Source organism: Terrapene carolina, unplaced genomic scaffold (genome assembly GCF_002925995.2).
Source record: "Terrapene carolina triunguis isolate 2854851 unplaced genomic scaffold, T_m_triunguis-2.0 Scaffold247, whole genome shotgun sequence".
NCBI lineage: Eukaryota > Metazoa > Chordata > Testudines > Emydidae > Terrapene > Terrapene triunguis.
The window spans coordinates 5,623,681-5,643,209 of record NW_020664598.1 but is presented as its reverse complement, the minus strand read 5'-3'; positions in this window follow the sequence as shown (position 1 = coordinate 5,643,209).

Sequence of the window (19,529 nt, the reverse complement as noted above, 5' to 3'; positions counted from 1 at the left end):
TCCTCCATGAACTTAGCTAGTTCTTTTTTGAACCCTGTTATAGTCTTGGCCTTCACAACATTCTTTGGCAAAGAGTTCCACAGGTTGACTGGGCGTTGTGTGAAGAAATACTTCCTTTTGTTTGTTTTAAATCTGTTGCCTATTAATTTCATTTGGTGACCTCTAGTTCTTGTGTTATGAGAAGGAGTAAATAACACTTCCTTATTTACTTTCTCCACACCAGTCATAATTTTATAGACCTTTATCATATCCCCCCCTTAGTCGTCTCTTTTCCAAGCTGAAAAGTCCCAATCTTATTAATCTCTCTTCATATGAAAGTTGTTCCATACCCCTAATCATTTTTGTTGCCCTTTTCTGAACCTTTTCCAATTCCAATATATCTTTTTTGAGATGGGGTGACCACATCTGCACACAGTATTCAAGATGTGGGCGTACCATGGATTTATATAGAGGCAATATGATATTTTCTGTCTTATTATCTATCCCTTTCTTAGTGATTCCCAACATTCTGTTTGCTTTTTTGACTGCCGCTGCACATTGAGTGGATGTTTTCAGAGAACTATCCACAATGACTCCAAGATATCTTTCTTGAGTGGTAACAGCTAATTTAGACCCCATCATTTTATATGGATAGTTGGGATTTTCCAATGTGCATTACTTTGTATTTATTTACATTGAATTTCATCTGCCATTTTGATGCCGAGTCACCCAGTTTTGTGAGATCCCTTTGTATCTCTTTGCAGTCTGCTTTGGATTTAACTATTGTGAGTAGTTTTGCATCCTCTGCAAATTTTGCCACGTCACTGTTTACCCCTTTTTCCAGATCATTTATGAATATGTTGAACAATACTAGTCCCAGTACAGACCCCTGGGGGATACCACTATTTCCCTCTCTCCATTCTGAAAACTGACCATTTATTCCTATCCTTTGTTTCCTAACTTTTAACCAGTTATTGATCCATGAGAGGACCTTCCCTCTTACCTCATCACAAGTTACTTTGCTTAAGAGCCTTTGGTGAGGGACCTTGTCAAAGGTTTTCTGAAAATCTAAGTACACTATATCCACTGGATCCCCCTTGTCCACATGCTTGTTGATTCCCCACAAAGAATTCTAGTAGATTGGTGAGGCATGATTTCCCTTTACAAAAACCATGTTGACTCTTCCCCAACAGATTATGTTCCTCTATGTGTCTGACAATTCTGTTCTTTACTATAGTTTCAACCAGTTTGCTCGGTATTGAAGTCAGGCTTACTGGCCTGTAATAGCTGGGATCACCTCTGGAGCCCTTTTTAAAAATTGGTGTCACATTAGCTATCCTCCAGTCATCTGGCATAGAGGCTGTTTTAAGCGACAAGTTACATACCACAATTAATGGTTCTGCAATTTCATATTTGAGTTCCTTCAGAAACTTGGGTGAATACCATCTAGTTCTGGTGACTAGTTATTCCTGTTAAAATTATAAATTTGTCCCAAAACCTCCTCTATTGACACCTCAATCTGGGACAGTTCCTCAGATTTATCACCTAAAAAGAATGGCTCAGGTGTAGGAATCTCCCTCACATCCTCAGTAGCAAAGACCAATGCAAAGAATTCATTTAGCTTCTCCTCAGCGGCCTAGTTTTCTTTGAGTGCTCCTTTAGCACCTCGATCTTCCAGTGACCCACTGGTTCTTTTGCAGGCTTCCTGCTTCTGATGTACCTAAAATATTTTTTGCTATTACTTTTTGAGTCTTTGGCTAGCTGTTCTTCAAATTATTTTTTGGCCTTTCTAATTATATTTTTACACTTCACTTGCCAGAGTTTATGCTCCTTTCTATTTTCCTCACTAGGATTTAACTTCCACTTTTTAAAGGATGCCTTTTTGCCTCTCACTGCTTCTTCTACTTTGCTGTTTAGCCACGGTGGCACTTTTTTGATTCTTTTACTATGTTTTTAATTTGGGATATACATTTAAGTTGAGCCTCTATTATGGTGTCTTTAAAAAGTTTCTATGCAGCCTGCAGGGAATTCATTTTTGGCACTGTACCTTTTAATTTCTGTTTCACTCACTTCCTCATTTTTGTGTAGTCCTCCTTTCTGAAACCAAATGCTACTGTGTTGGGCTGCTGTGGTGTTTTTGCCAACACAGGGATGTTAAATTTAATTATATTATGGTTACCAAGTGGTCCAGCTATATTCACCTCTTGGACCAGATCCTGTGCGCCACTTAGGCCTAAATCAAGAATTGCCTCTCCTTTTGTGGGGTCCAGGACTAGCTACTCCAAGAAGCACTCATTTAAGGTGTCAAGAAACTTTATCTCTGAATCCCGTCCTGAGGTGACATGTACCCAGTCAATATGGGGATAGTCAAAATCTCCCATTATTAGAGTTTTTTATTTTTACAGCTTTTCTAATCTCCCTGAGCATTTCACAGTCACTTTCACCATCCTGGTCAGGAGGTCGGTAATATATCCGTACTATTATATTCTTATTATTAGAGCATGGAATTACTATTCGTAGAGATTCTATGGAACAGTTTGATTCATTTAAGATTTTTATTTCATTTGATTCTATGCTTTCTTTCACATATAGTGCCACTCCCGCGCCAGCAAGACCTGTTCTGTCCTTCCGATATATTTTGTACTTTGGTATTACTGTGTCCGATTGATTATCCTCAATCCACCAAGTTTCTGTGATGCCTATTATATCAATATCCTCATTTAATACGAGGCACTTTAGTTCACCTATCTTATTATTTAGACTTCTAGCATTTGTATATAAGTACTTTTAAAAATTGTCACTTTATAGCTGTCCGCCATTACATGATGTGATTGAATGGGACTCTTTTTCATTTGACTATTTTTCATCAGATCCTACCTGTATTTTATCATCTTCCATCCTCTCCTCCGTACTAGGACATAGAGAATCTCCACTAATAAATCCTCCCCTAAGGGATGTCTCTGTCCGAACCACATGCTCCTCCTCACCTGTTGGCTTTCCCCCAGCCCTTAAAATTAAATAGGTCATAGAGCAGTTTTTAAACTAAGTGCCAGCAATCTGGTTCCATTTTGGTTTAGGTGGAGCCCATCCTTCCTGTATAGGCTCCCCCTTTCCCAAAAGTTTCCCCAGTTCCTAATAAATCTAAACCCCTCCTCCTTACACCATCGTTTCATCCATGCATTGTGACCCTGCAGTTCTGCCTGTGTAATTTGAATTTTAATCCTATCCCCCAAAGCACTTGCAACCTCCGTCCAGATTGGTATCATTCACAAACATTATAAGTGTATGCTTTATGCCATTATCTAAATCATTGATGAAGATATTGAACAGAACTGGATCCAGAACTGATCCCTGTGGGACCCCACTTGATATGCCCTTCCAGCTTGACGGTGAACCACTGATAACTACTCTCTGGGAATGGTTTTCCAACCAGTTATGCACTCACCTTATAGTAGCTTCATCTAGATTGTATTTTCCTAGTTTGTTTATGAGAAGATCATATGAGACGGTATCAAAAGCCTTACTAAAGTCAAGATATATATCTACCACTTCCCTCTATCCACAAGGCTTGTTACCCTGTCTAGAAAGCTATTGGTTTGGTTTGACACAATTTGTTCTTGACAAATCCATGCTGACTGTTACTTATCACCTTATTATCTTCTAGGTGTTTGCAAATTGATTGCTTAATTATTTGCTCCATTATCTTTCCAGGTACAGAAGTTAAGCTGACTGGTCTGTAATTCCCCAGGTCGTCCTTATTTCCCTTTTTATAGACAGGTGCCATATTTGCCCTTTTCCCAGGCCTCTGGAATCTCTCCCGTCTTCCATCACTTTCCAAGATAATCGTTAATGGCTCAGATATCTCCTCAGTCAGCTCCTTGAGTATTCTAGGATGTATTTCATCAGGCCCTGGTGACTTGAAGACATCTAACTTGTCTAAGTAATTTTTAACTTGTTCTTTTCCTGTTTTAGCCTTTGATCCTATCTCATTTTCACTGGTAATCACAATGTTAGACGTCCAATCCTACTACACTTTTTGGTGAAAACCAAAACAAAAAAGTCATTTAGCACTTCTGCCATTTCCACATTTTCTGTTATTGTTTCCCCCCCTCACTGAGTAATGGGCCTACCCTGTCCCTTGGTCTTCCTCTTGCTTATATTTGTAAAATATTTTCTTGTTACCCTTTGTCTCTGGATAGTTTGATCTCATTTTGTACCTTGGCCTTTCTAATTTTCTTCCTATATACCTGTGTTATTTGTTTATATTCATCCTTTGTAATTTTGACCTAGTTTCCGTTTTTTGTAGGACTCTTTTTTGATTTTCAGATTATTGAAGATCTCCTGGGTAAACCAGAGTGGTCTCTTGCCATACTTCCTGTCTTTCCAATGCAGTGGGATAGTTTGCTCTTGTGTACTTAATAATGTCTCTTTGTAAAACTGCCAACTCTCCAGTTGTTTTCTCCCTTAGATTTGCTTCCCATGGGATCTTATCTACAAACTCCCTGAGTTTGCTAAAGTCTGCCTTCTTGAAATCCATTATCTTTATTGTGCTGTTTCCCCCCCTACCATTCCTTAGAATCACAAACTCTACCATTTTATGATCTTTCACCAAAGCTGCCTTCCACTTTCAAATCCTCAACTAGTTCCTCATTTGTCAAAATCAAATCTAGAATAGTCTCTCCCCTAGTAGCTTTCTCCACCTTCTGAAATAAAAAATTGTCTCCAATACATTCCAAGCACCTGTTGGATAATCTGTGCCCTGCTGTGTTATTTTCCCAACAGATGTCTGGGTAGTTGAAGTCCCCAATCACCACCAAGTCCTGTGCTTTAGATGATTTTGTTAGCTATTTAAAAAAAGCCTCATCCACTTCTTCTTCCTGGTTAGGTGGTCTGTAGTAGACCTCTACCAGGATATCATCCTTGGGTTTTTTACCCCTCTTATCCTTAGCCAGATACTTCCAACAAGTCTGTCTCCTATTTCCATCTCAACCTCAGTCCAAGTGTATACATTTCTGATACACAAGGCAACACCTCTTCCCTTTTTTCCCAGCCTGTCCTTCCTGAGCAAATTGTACCTTTCTATACCAATATTCCAGTCATGTGTATTATCCCACCAAATCTGTGATTCCAACTATTAACTTGCATTTCAAGTTCTTCCTGCTTATTACCCATACTTCCACATTCACTTACATACAGTGAATGTACATTTTCTTTATTTTCTACTTGTTGCTCTCTTTTAAATGTCAGTCATCCAGTTGCAGACTAGAGCCAAGGTATTTAGTACAATGGCCTATCCATCAGCCCACCCTCCATGTAACTCTATCCTAGTCATCTTCCTTTTGGGTTATTTTTCCTTACCCCATTTCTCTTTTTTTATTATCATTATTCTCATGGCCATCTTTTCTGGGCCATTGGGCTCCAGTGTTATTTTAATTAATTACATCATTATTAATTAATTACATCTGACATTAACTAAGGGTGTCATGGAAAGATTGGGAATTAGTTTTGCAGTGACAGACTGATCCAGTGTAGCTGCTTGAGCGAGCCAGGTGGGGGTTAGGGAATTGAAGCGGTAATAGATGATTATTCTATCTTAACTGCCTGTGAAGGAAGGGAATTATCCCTTGAATGACAGACTGCTCTACCATCCCTGTTTGGGGAGCCAGGCATGGGACTGGGAATTGAAAAGTCAGGTTGTTCCACTGGAAATCTTGGGAAGGGAAGTAGCAATTTTTAATGTTTTAACTAAAATATAAAGCAATCCCTTGCTTCATAGGGAATCTGCCTAGCACTTGTAGATTACCTTTTCCAGTGTTAAAGGGTGGCCCTTTTCGTTTGCAGATTCTCTGAAGCAGCTGGCAAACCCCAGAATATCATGTAAATTTACAGAGAAAAGCAACCTCTAGAAATAAAAATGTGAAGGGAAAAAAATCTCCATTAGGACTGCTGCCCTTCTGCTTTTTACTACAAATTTGTACAGGCTCCTGAGGGTGCCCTCCATTTGTATATGTGGGAGTGTGGCGGGGCGACGACTCACCGGCATGGCGCCTCCTGCTGGTTGTCCAGGGAATTAGCTCTTTCCAGTTCAGAGCACCCTCTGCAGGCCGGTGTCTCACCTGCCGCTGGCCCCGTGTCCTTCCCAGAACCAGGTGCCCTTTGCCATGGGGTTCTGCCCACCACAGTACCCCTTCACTCTGGGTCTTCCCTCCCAGGGGAGCCCCCAACCCACTATCCCCACCTTGCCTCAGTGGCTACTGCCAGTCTCCATTTAGCCCCCGCTCACTGGGGCAGACGGCAGTCTGTAACCCACTCATCATCGGCAAGGGGGGGGGTTAGACCAGCTGCCTCTGCCTATTCCTGGGCTGCCCCTCTGCAGCCCTAGTACCCTTTTGTGGGCCCAGCTCCCTCTGCCCTTCCCCAGCACTGCTCCACCCTAGGTACCTTCCTCAGCTTCCCAGGCAGCCAGCCCTTCTCTCTCTCTAGGGAGCTAGAGAGAGTGGTTATCCCAGCTTCTGGCCCACAGCCCTCTTCCCAATCAGCCTAGCTTCCCCTCCCCACTCCCAGCCCTCTCCCAGGGCTGTTTTAAGCCCTTCAGGGCAGGGCTGGGGTGACCACCCTGCTACAGGGGGTCTTGTGAGCAGTTGGCCTCAGCTTATAGCAGCATTAGACAGAAAGGTTCTACCCTGACTGATCTTTTGGCTAAGATCTAGCATTGGTTCCTATCACTGTACTATCTGATATGTCCTTACCCAGGAGATGGACTCAATGATCTCATGGAGCTCCTCCTTCTTTAACCTCTATGATCTTTGAGCTCCTGAAACCAGCATTGTTCCACTGAAGTCAATAAAGATTCTCGGATCTGGCCTGTAATTCTTTGCCTTAACTGCAAGGCAGCTTTAGTCAATTTACAGATCGTACATAAGTTGTCATGAATGGCATACTTCACAGGCCTGACTTCACACTCGCACATCTGCAGCTCAGCTTTGCAGATGGCAACGTCATACAGCTGGTTTATAATAAAGTTGTAGAATTATAGATGTCTGCTGCGTCCTATTTCTGTGTAAATTAAGGTTGAAACTAGGCTAGGTTGCCCACCGTTGAAATCATAGCTAAAAAACTCAATAGACCATTCTGATGAGGAACAAAGGTAGCAGGAGGGGGAGCTGCTGATGAGAGGGGCTGCTGTGGCCAAGTCTGAAGTTGTAGTTTCATGCCGCGCTCCCTGTTTGCTAATCAGAATCTTCTCCATGTTCTGTTCATGTCAGAACATAATGCTACTTGCAATGGTGCCATAATGCATACGGGGTGGATAGAATGCATACACCAATGCTAGGGTCTGTGTGCATTTCAGATTGGAAATGAACGGACTGTCTCCTGAATTTTGAACCCTTGGGCTAGACAGTAGTTCCATTGGCAGCAGAGAAGCACCACACCAGACTCTGCTGCTTTCCTGCTCCAGCACTAACCCTGTCTGCATTGGCTCATGCAGGCTTGTAGCACTTCCCCACTGCAGTAAATCCAGGGCGTTTTACTTTGGTGTCTGTCGTGTTGCTTCATGCTCAAAGACCAAACAGACGTGAGTCAGAATACCGTGAATGTTAGCAAACCCAAGAAAGAACTAAAGTCAAGTCCCAATGCAGGAGCTCTGTGTTTATCGCCCCTGACAGATGGCAATGAGCGGCTGGCTGTCACTGCAGACAGCAAAATCCTTAGCAATTTAAAGGTACAGTGAACTGAAAACAAAGGCGTAACCATTACATAACTAAATACACCATGCTATCCAAAATGCAGTCTCAACCTCTCTCCAATGAAGCAATAGCATACATTTTAAACCAGAGTCTCAACCATATGAACTAATTCAACTCCAGCACTGAGCACTGACAGGTTCTGTGTTTCCCTGAGACCCTGGTAAGTGCTTATATAAATGTGCACCACTGCTCCAGCTCAGCCCAGCTGTAGTAGCAGCTTCCCTTTCTTATAACTGTCCGCATACATTCTGTATTAGACCTGCATGTTAACTTTGCAGATCCTTGTGATATACTGTACTGTATAGTCAAACAGAGACCACTTGAGGATACTGTATCTCTCAATGCAAAACAGTATTACAGTTCTCCCTGCTCTGAGATCCTCCACAATCCTGCCACTCGTGTCACAACTGTTGGATACTCTGGTTGGGGGAGGGAGACAACCCATAAGCTTTACCAGCAAACAGCTTTATTACATACAATGGCTTGCTCCTCAGGAAGAAAACTGCCAGAGCATCATCAGCCCTCAGCTTCAGCCAGAGACTATTCTGAGGTGATCAAAATGCCTTCAGGGAAGTTCAGAAATACTAGATGTGTCTACACAGCAAAGAAAAACCTACTGACTCAGGCTCTCAGGGCTTGGACTGCAGGGCTGTTTCATTGAGGTGTAGACGTCCGGGCTTGGGCTGAAGCCCAAGCTCTGGGACGCTCCCGCCCTGCAGGGTCCTAGAGCCCGCAGGTCAATCCATGTTGCAGTTGTTCTTTCTCTGTCCTTCCCCCCTGCCCCCCCCCCCCCACACACACACCGGGGCAGGTGGGGACAACGATTTCAAAGCAGTGGGAAATGACTGGGGGGTGGGGTTTACACAGGCAATTCAGCTGCATTAACTTTAATGGGAATCCAACAGCTAAAATCTCTGAGAAATGTCCCACTTAGTGTCATTGGTCTAGCTACGTGTGTACCAAATTGACCAGGGTAAAACAAATCTCTGAGCATGGAAAAGTGCTGTCTCTACAGCACATAGTTGCAGCATCGAGGAAAAGCAATTAGCAGAGGGAATTTGTCTTAATGCAGTTTTCCATTTTGTGTCTAACTTTGCCCACGGAGGAGCCGCCTGGGGATTTCCAATTCATCTTCCCTTGTGTGTGTGTGGGTGGTGGGAGAATGACTTTAATTAAGGTAACAGGCGTACACTTTGAACCTTTACCGTCTGATCAAACTGGAACAGAAGGAGGGGACGGGAAAAACACAACAGAAAGGGTTTATAAAATATAAATCATAAGGGAGAGAAGACAGAACATAACAAATGGCAGGCCAGGTGCGCCTTTTCCACAATGTGCTGAATTTAGCCCAAATCCCTCATGTTTTTCCCCCACCCCCTTGGCTTTCCAAACAGATGTCTGTAGCTCTCAGATAAATTATCGAGAAAACAGAGGGAGGAATCCTGTTTGATGCTCCTTCTTTGCACAGAAATCCCAGCTGCTGATTTTATAGTATCTTCTTTACAGTCCCAGAACCAGAAAAAGCAAAGATGTGGAATGGCTGGGTCTTGCGCAGGAACCGAGGCTCTCATGACAAAAAGGGCTTGCTCTGCCCCCTTCTTGTCTGAATGAGGCCTTTGCTTCTGCTCACTGCTATTTCCCTATAGATAATGCAGTCAAAATACTTTGTTTGTCCTTTTCCTCTACTTATTTTCCAGCTGACTCCCATCCCCATTGATTACCTTACTGGGGCCTGATCTGAAGTCAATGGGATTTAGGCTTCTAACTCACCTGGGTGCTTTTGTAACTCCCCGTAAGCAGCTATTTGCAGCTATTTAGCGGGTCTTCACTAGACCCGCTAAATCGACCCTGGTGGATCGATCGCCGCAGCGCCAATCTACGGTAAGTGTAGACATACCCTAACACTCTAGCCCATCTACACTACCACAGTGATTCAGAGGGGTCATTGCAGCTGAAGTGCAAGTGGGAGCAATCCTGAGGGTTGAATTAACGTGCACAAGGGACCATACTGGTCCTTGACAGTCCCAGCCTACGGGAGGCAAAAACTGCCCCCCTCATTTGCTCTTTGCTCCATATTCAGCCCTAACATCCTTAGTGAATGAATGAAATCATGCCTTATTATGCTGAATTTCCAAACACACACGCACGCGCACACATACACAACCTGCTGGTGAGTGTGTGTTACAGGTCCCAACTCTTATTAGCTCACACAGTAACAGGGAGGTCCCCAAGATGGTGGCCAGCTCTCTCACACACAGCCTTGTCACCAGATAGGTATATGTAGGAGTTGAGAGACCCCACTCATGAGCATTGGATGCCAAAGATGCAGCGATGTTTCCCCACTATAACAGGCATGGCGTCTGAATTGGAAAGCAGTTTGCAGAAGAAGATAATGTATTTTGTATTATTCTTTCCATAATTTCTTGGATAAAGTATTTTCCATCAGGAGTGATGTGAAAACTAATCTCAGTCTCTCCACACTGTTCATCTCAAGTGAACACTGGTCTATCCATTTCCAAAGCAAAGGAGTTATTAAATGGATAATGTAAAAGGGAGCGTGTAATAATGAGGCTTTAATTACCAAACTCTTTACCTTATTGCTTTCCTGCACCCCCAATGAAAACCAACAGTGGCAGTTTCTATTAGAAATGTTGATTACTTTTGTGAATAATTAGACTCGCTGGGTTCCAGAGGCACCTGACCTCAGTTAATAATGGCAGAAGAGGGTGGGGGAAGAAAGAAGCATTTTATAAATGCTGAGAGAAGGGAAAATAGCAGATCTGCAAACTGTAGCAGTATAGGAGGCAATGGGACTGTAAGAGAGTTGGCTTCATAGAAAAAGGATATATACTAGATATATAGAGCTAGCATGTATGCTAATATAACACTACTTTTTCTCATCTCTCTAGGGCAGCAACCCAGGTAAACTTCATGCAGAGTCCTGAGTTTTATGGATCTGTCTAAGATTGCAGGACACAAAAGGCCTCCACTATAAAGTAATAAAAGCAATGCACCTGTTCTAATCATTGCATCATGAAATCGACATGTCTTAGTGCAGTGTCACTGTGCCATGTTTTTGCCTTAAGGAAGGTGGCATCATACTTAGGTGTTTGTTTATATAGCACTGTTGCTGTATGTGGGGCTGGACACTGGATACGGTATCAGGTCTCTGGCCGCCAAATAGACATTTTAAGGCCCTGATCTGAAGCCAGTTGGAGCCAATGGGAGGCTTTCTGTTTATTACTGCGGGCTTTGGATCAAGGGATAAAGGAGAAGTGGGAATAAAGCACTGTGATGGCTGTTTGTTTATCATATTGACCATCGTTACCTTGTGCTCTCTGCTGGCTGGCTGTTTTATCTACCTGCTTCTCTCATCTTATACTTTGATTGAGCTCTGAGTTTAGCTCTTTAGGGCAGAAACCATCTTTTTGTTCTGTGTTTGTACTGCACCTAGCACCATGGGGTCTGGGTCCATGATTAGGGCCCCTAAGCACTGCCACAGTACAAATAATAAGAATAAAACAGTACAAGACAATGCAGGACAAGCACACAGTGGTGGATGATCATTAAGTACAATACCTCCAGCAAATATGTCCCTTTCTTTTGCTGCGACACATGTCTTCTGACTCCTGCGGATTCCAGTGAAAACAGGACTCTAAAATCAGCAGTGAAGGAGGCAGACAGTCCAGCAGTGAAAAGGTTAATACTGCATAACAAAAAGGAGCATTTGAAAACCACGTCTATATGCAGGTTAGACTGAAAGTCCAATGTTTGTTGTGTCATTGAGAAGAAGCTGTTGGGAAGTGCAGTGGCAGATAGGAGGTGAGAGATGTAGGGGAGACCACTGGGGAGGAGGAGGTGGGGCTTGGTGGTGCACTGTCAGGAGATTGACTTTCTACCTCTATGGTCTGGGGTTCAAACATGAACACAGCGACCAGTGAAATGAGTTTGATGGTGTCAATCTGTTCCGCAGTGAACCTTGCAAAACCACCACACAGTGTGACATGACTGGAAACAGACTTGGAGTGGTGGGGTTAGTGGGCGTGGGCCAGGTTTCGAAAGGTATTGAAATCAGTGTGTGCTGGGCACCCTAGTGAGTTTTTCAAAAGCATCTAGGTGCCTAATACCTTTACAAATCTGGCCCTAATTGCTCACTGAGATCTTCCAGTTATTCCTCTGATTCCTCCATGAAGCAGAATCAAATCTCTCTCTCCCCCTGCTCTGGGAACTCCAGTGGAGAAGTCACAGAGCATACAGTACATGCCAGCAATGGTAACACTGTACTGCCACCGGCTGTGTGCCATTGCTGGTGGGAAGGCAAATGGAGCATACAGGAAATGTGTTCTCTATTCTGCTTCCCAGGGAGCCCACTGCCACACACCAAGGTGTAAGTGGTGAAATCTGGTGGTCAGAGCAGAACCAAAGGTGTGGTCAGCAGGCAAGCCAAAGGTCAGCCCCAGGTGTCAGAACAGAACCAAAGGACAAAGCCAGAGTCATGGTCAGGAGACAAGCCAGTGGTCAGAACCAGGAGGTAGAAATCAGGAGATCAGAGCCAGGCAGGGACTAGGGCTGGAGTGGAGCAAACATGGTGTGGCACAAGGGCTGAACAGGAAGCAGATCTGGCACAGCTATGAACATGAAACCCATTGAGCCGCCATGGCTACAGGGCTTAATGGGGATCTGTTGGCTCTTCTGACCAAACGGGGAGCACAGTCACTTAGTGCATGTTTATTGGGCCCAGCTGAGCTCATTGGTTGCTAGGCAACCGAGCCTGGAGTCAACTCAGTTCCTGACACCCACAGCATTAGGACTGGGTTTTCCCAGGGCTCCCCAGTCCATACAATAAAAACAGGCCTTGTGCACCACCTCTTTTCCAGCACGGGATGCTGTGTTGTAAAAGGAGCCTGTCAACTTCCCTCCTGCACCTTTTCACATAGGAGGGGAACAAAAGAAGCTGAGAATTTTGTCCCAGCCGCTGGAAATGGCGTATCAAGCAGGTGCAATGGATTCTACAGCAGGGAGCAAGTGTCATCCCTTATGTTGAGCTCAACAAGCCACTGTATATATTTTATATATTGTATACTGACTCTTTAACCCAACTCACTCTCAGATCTCTCTCAACATTACCTAGGGTGCAAGTTTTATCTCATTTGCTGTGAGCTGTAGTAATTAGATGTGGATTAGTGGAGTAAACAATCTATCATTTACTTCCTTGAATGTATTGGATTAAACTACCCCGTACAGTATCGTTTCCCATTAAGTGCCTGCCTCACTGAACACAAGCTATTTCACAGAGATGGAGGTCTTAATAACCGTGCCTAAAGGGAAGTTATTATAGGAAAGAAATACCAGACATATAAGCCATGGCAAATGCATGGACTATGTCAGGGCTGCAAATTCACATCATCAGGTTGTGATCCTTGCTGGCAAGCAATAGAGTAAATATGTTGCTGTGCATAATTTTAGTGTTCACCTTGCATACACTCTCTACTGCATACACTGGAGACTTCCGCAGGCACGCTGAAAAGGATCATGAATTCTGTTTCTGCATGCAGTGCTTTATGCTGTGTGCATTTAAAAAAAAAATTTACTAGCGGCATACCATGTTGGCAGTAGCAATTCTGCACAGGTTCACAGCAGTGCATGGTGTGTTTACATTTCTTGGAGTTCAGCTTGTTTTTGTGGGGCCAGCAGGCATTCCAGTTTTCCTCCTTCTTTGCCTCCTGGCTTCAGTGTGAAATTCAACTCAACAAGAACAACTGCGCAGACTATCTAACTGCTTCACTGCTGCAGTTGATGGGAGAGGCGTTTTTCGAAGTGGAACTTGAATTGGTTGAGTGGTCTTTAAATATAGTCATAAACAAATGCAGCAAATTCTCTCTGCTCTCATCCATAGGATCCTATTAGTCATTGTTTGCAAGCATTTGGACGGTCACCAGCTTATTCATGGAAACATTTGCAGAACCAAAAGTTTTGTGAATTTTAGCACGGATTATTATTTGTTTTAAAATCCAGACTAGGAAATGATATATTTGCTATTTGTCATTTGCTACTCATTTTCTTGTTTTAAAAAGTGTCTGTTATCCAGTCCAGGAGTTGAAAGAATGCCACATGGCTTTAAGTGATCAATTTCCCACCACAAATTATTATTTGTATTGCCATAGTGCCTAGAAGCCCCAGTCACAGACCAGAGCCCCATTGTGCTAGGTGCTGTACAAACACAGAACAAAGAGACAGCCCCTACTCCAAAGAACTATATAACAAATAGTGAATACACTCGTGAACAACCATTAGGCTGAAACATATTTGCATTACTACACATCTAATACTTACCAGTAACAAATACGCTGCTAGAAATAAGGATTGTTTTGTGGTCGAAGGCCAAAATTCATCAGTTTATTTGTTCATGGTGAATAACTGGACCAGAACACTTACCAACCTTGAAGGCATGTCTCAAATTCAGGGGGCATATAACTAGAGGTTCACTGTGCTCCATGAACCTGCTCTGTTAGGCAACACTTGGAGATTTCTCAGTGTTATTCAAATAAAATCACAGCTATGGTGGTACAACCGAGTTGGATAACATCTGAAATGGTCAAGTTAATCGAGTGACTAATACAAATATTCCCTGTATCTAAAATTACACCAAACCACTGGAGCTTCTCATGTTTTCAGAGTAAACTATGAAGAAGAACCTCTAGAAGGCAAGGCTTTCATGAAGGCATCACAGCACCTACTAGTCAGCATTGTCTTATGCTCTGATGCCATTCCTGGAAGCAGCAATCTCAGTTTGTCTTTCTAGGAGGTATGTCATTCTGTTCGCTTCCAAACAGACTTTTCCTCTGGTTCCGGGGTGCTCTCCGCTCCCTGGGTGTGTTCAGGCACCACTATCAAATCACAGAAGATGCATTAAGATTCAGCCTTAAGTCCATAAAAGATGGGAAATTTAGAGTTCAGGCTGAGACGTTTTACTTGTTCCATGCCCCACTGTCCTATGCCAGGTGGCATGTGTCTGACTGAGGTGTACATCAGTTCCCAAGGGGTGTGGTGTTGGTGAGTGAGTATAGCTTTGCCTTTAGCTCAGTGTGGAAAGATCTGTACTGCAGTTAACAGATTATATTGCCTGTTTATGTGACTAGATATGGATCAGTCCAACCACAGTGCCCCTTTTGCACCTAGGTAGAAGAGCCAATCATAGGACAAGTATGTTGGGAGGCCTCTGTGATGCTTAGTAACACTATTTCAGCCTAAACTTCAAATGCCCCGCTATTCATGGGTTTAAGTGAATAAATTAAGCCCTTAACAATATTTGTATATCATTTTTGGTGTCTGGTTTCACTCTTGCTTATGATGTGTTTTTGATTGTTTTAAATGACAGTTTTTCAAAGAAGTAAAACCTCTCTTTGAAACTGTAGCGGAGGTAAGGGCCATTTGGGCCCAAACAAACATGCAATGCCTTGTTAATCTTTGACACAAGGGGCAAAGAAGCCATTCAAAGTGACTCTAATAGAACAATCAGATATCCTGTCTCATGCAGAGAAAACGGCAGTTGAAGGGAAGGGGAGGTGACCTGATACCAGGCCAATTATACTGAAACTGAAGTGTAGGGAAAGGTCAAAGAGGCTTCCGTATCTCCAGCATTGTGTGCCACAGGATCTCGAGGTGCCAGAAGCTCCCGCATGCCCACAGAGCTCAATCGGGAGGGGAAAAGGCTGTGTGAGAGGCACAGGAAAGAAACAGCAGGGCATCCAGTTACTTGGGCGACAGGAGAAGAGTTTAAGGAAGGCATTGGCGCAGTGGGGACAGTGGACCAAGCTAGACTGTTGATGTGAGGCAAGGTTATGACAGAGCACCTATCCAATTGCTAATACCCCAACTTCCCTCCAGTCAAACCCCCACCAATAACCCCTATGATTCTAGCAGCCTGGCTCCCAGCAGAACTCCCCTTCCAAATGCTGACATTAGGAAAGATTTCTGTTTTCAGAAATGGTTCCCTATAATACCCAACGTGGGACCCTGCAAGAATATTTTAGAGTTATTGGAATGCATGACTTCAAGCCTCCTTGGGGCGGACTGAGTGCTACAAAAGATCATTTGGTCTTTGGTATCCACACCCCGTGCATTCTAAAGCACTTTACAATAATGAATTACAGGCTGGTAGTGTAGTGACTGTGCTGGCCAGCCTAATAGCCCCTCTGCCCTCAGCAATAACTCTCACACAGCCTGGTTCCATAGAACCAGAATATTATCTGCTACTTGTTTCTGAAAGGTGCCCTGGGATCCTTCGCTTCAACCAGGCCATCCTAAAAGAAATGAGCAGCCAAGGACCTTAGGTTAATATCACATAAAAGGAACAGTAACTTTCATAGGGCACCACCCTGCCCCTTAGTACAGTGTCAGTAAAGGGTGTTAATCCAAGCCCTTACAGGAACTTGGACCTATGGCTCAGGTGATAGGGCCATTTTGATGCCATTATACATGACCACTGTGAACTATGGTGGCTTTCTATCAGTACAGATGCCTCGTGTTTCAGTACGGCTGCCACCCATCTAGGTTTTCCAGGATGGTCCCATTTTTGTTGTTCTTTTTGAGATAGCTATCTTGGGAAATCTGTCAACATACTTAGTACACTTCCAGGTGGTCTCAGGATCATCCTGGATGTCCCGGGGTTTTTTGTACCCCAGATGTGACCACCCTATTTATTCCCCGACTCTAAGGAAAACCCACAGGGAGATTTTTATTGGCTGTAAGGTAGCTGATTTTGAAGGTTTTCTAAATGGAATAGCTCAGTCAGTGTTCATTTCCACCTGCTCCCCCCACCAAACAAAATTAGCAAAAGCAGCAAATCTACATAAAGGACGAAAGATTACTTGCAACACTTCATTTTAATCTGTGCTGGTGTGGGGAATCTGCCTATAGGGAAGAGACAAGCCTTGGCTTTATGCCACTCAGTGAATGTATCTCACTCAGATTTTCAATATTCTCATTTTATGTCTAGGATATAAAATAATATTTTAAAAACACTTAAAGATCCACATAATGTAGAATAAAACCATAAGTCACCTTTTCTCCATAGGCAGACTTTCCACTGCAGGAACTGTGATGACTCTTTCGTTAGTCTCTAAGGACGGTGCCACAAGTACTCCTGTTCTTTTTGACAACTCTCTGTTACCCCACCCTCTGGGAGGTGCTGGGCCTGCATGAGTTGTGTATGGTTGTGGTAGCTGTTGAGCAAGCTACAGATTGGAGTCAATGCAGCTGGCTGTATTTACTGTTCCATGTTTATTTGCAGATATTTCGCACCCTGGCATCTGAGGCTGCTGCTGTGAGACAAACATGTTTGCAAATGTCCTGTTCTCTGATTTAACATATGCTCATGTCATTTGCTCACCGTCAGTTCTGAGCATACACCTTGTACGTATGCTAGTTCACCCTTCGGTGCTCAGACACATTCACTGGACGACCACGCTTTTGCGAGAGGCAGTAAAAGAACTGGCAGCTCCTTTAAATGAGTCTGCTGACAGGCAGTGCTCAGTGCAGCTGAATTAGGGACCATACTGATGTCCTTTTCACTGGCCCCCGGCACAGGTGAGAGCCGGAAGGAGGCTCTAACTGGCATCACCTTGCCAGAGATCCCCAGGGACCCTTACAGCAGCTGGGGATCACTGCGTTGCAGAGCTGTCTCAGCAGTGTCCCCTTTCATAGAATCATAGAAGATTAGGGCTGGAAGAGACCTCAGAAGGTCATCTAGTCCAATCCCCTGCTCAAAGCAGGACCAACACCAACTAAATCATCCCAGCCAGGGCTTTGTCAAGCCAGGCCTTAAAAACCTCTAAGGATGGAGATTCCACCACCTCCCACTTCCCTGAGCCACACACCTTACACTGGCACAGAGCCACTACACGATTCAAGGGTCCCCATGTATACAAGGGCAATCCTCTGGGGCCCAAATCTATGGATTTAGGGCCAGTTTGCATCAGTTGAGGAATAGAAAGTGGCCAGAGCTTAACCCAGCAGCAAAGCCCATGTGTCTGTGCAAATCCTGGAGTTTCAGTAGCTGAGGCAAATCCAGCCACCAGCTTTCCCTCTGGCACAATAAAACAGAGGCATGACTAACATAAGCAGCCCACTGCATGCCGGGAAACCTCAGCCAGAAGTGGGAAGCTGGGAACAAGGAGCAACCACTTCAGGAAGCTGCCAAGGCAAATGGGGTCGGAAAACACTCATTGTAAACATCTGCTGAAATGCTACTAATTATGTGTGCTGGGGCATTCAGCTGCCCTTCGTGATCTTGGTTAAAAGCCCCTTGAACATGAGAAGTGATCTCAGCATTCAAGCAGCACAAACAGACCTGCTGGAAGCACAGGATTTATGTATTTGTTAGTTTTGTTTAGCACAGCTGTAATTTAAAACCAGTTTAATGCCACTCAACCCCTTTTTGGTATAATAAATTTTAACTCCACCACCACAGGAACCCACCAGGCCTCTGGGCTGAGTCCTCGCAGGTCATATTTCCAGCCCAGAAGGAATTTATCAACAGCCAAGTTATTCTAATAATTTTCCTGAAAAACGAGGGTTTGTTTTAATGGAAACACTGGCATTCCCTTCGCTATCCCAAAGCGGTTAGCCAGGCGGGCATCAGCTGGAACACAAGCTCCTTTGCAAATGTGTTTGGGGGGATTTTGATTTCATTCTCTGGTTCCTTGTGAGTTTGGTGCTCGTGGATTTGCAGAGAGTTTTCTGAAGAGACTTTGATCTTGGCCCTCCCTCTCCTCTCGAAGAGGTAGTGTGGCTGCAGGAGACAGCCTAAGAAATGGGATGATAAGAAGACATGGATGCATTTTGGGAAGGGGGTTGTTAACTCCTAAGGTAGTTACTGCTTTTCTGCTGCTTTTCATCTTGAAAACCTGGCAAAAATCTTGAAAAGGTGCAGGGGCAGGTTTTTTCCCCCTCTTCTCTTCTGTATATTCTTAAATAGGCCCCAGAGACTAAATTGCTTTTTCAAGTTTTATCAACAAAAAGACAGCCCGTCAGAGTTACAGTTCAGTGCCTTAAGATTGCCTTTATGTTTAGCAAGAAGCTTACAGGCAAAAAATTGGGAAGGGGAGATTCTATGCCCTCGTGATGTGACAGGATTTGTATTTCCTCTAGCTCTTACATCTCCCTGATGCATTTCTTACGTTCCAGTCAAGTCTCTAATAAATTGCCATCTGTATTCTAAGTTATAATAAGGCTTTCACCAATTGGCACTGTGGAGAGATGTGCTGGACCGTGGAGTCAACTCCATTTAGCACAGACTATTCCACAAGGCATTATCCAAAAATGACAATTTGGGCCTTTCAGATATGCACTATGTCATTCAAAAGGAATTTTTTAGGCTGCTGTGGGCCATAAAGTTTCCCCTTCACTGCATCATGGGCAGTTTCACAAGTTCTGTGTTTCAATTAACAGACAAAGTGAGAGAGGGGGAAGACTGAAGGGGGACGAGAGAGAGAGCATATCTTTGACAGAAAATGAGACTGTGCATTCCCAACTTTAAAGGCACTTGGTTTTTCAGGGCATGTCTATACTGCATCACAGGGTGTGACTGCAGCTTAAATAAATATACTTCTCCTTGGAAACAGCCGGATGGAAGCTGGGGTCCCCTCTGTCCTCTTTGAGAGGCAAGATTGGCAACAGGAGGCACTGCAGTAATTACCACAACAGCTGGGGTGTATCTGCTAAGGGGGTTGGCTCACCTGCTGCACTCTTCTCTTCCTGCCCCAGACATAGTCTTCGGTTGGGGTGGTATTTGCAAGGGGT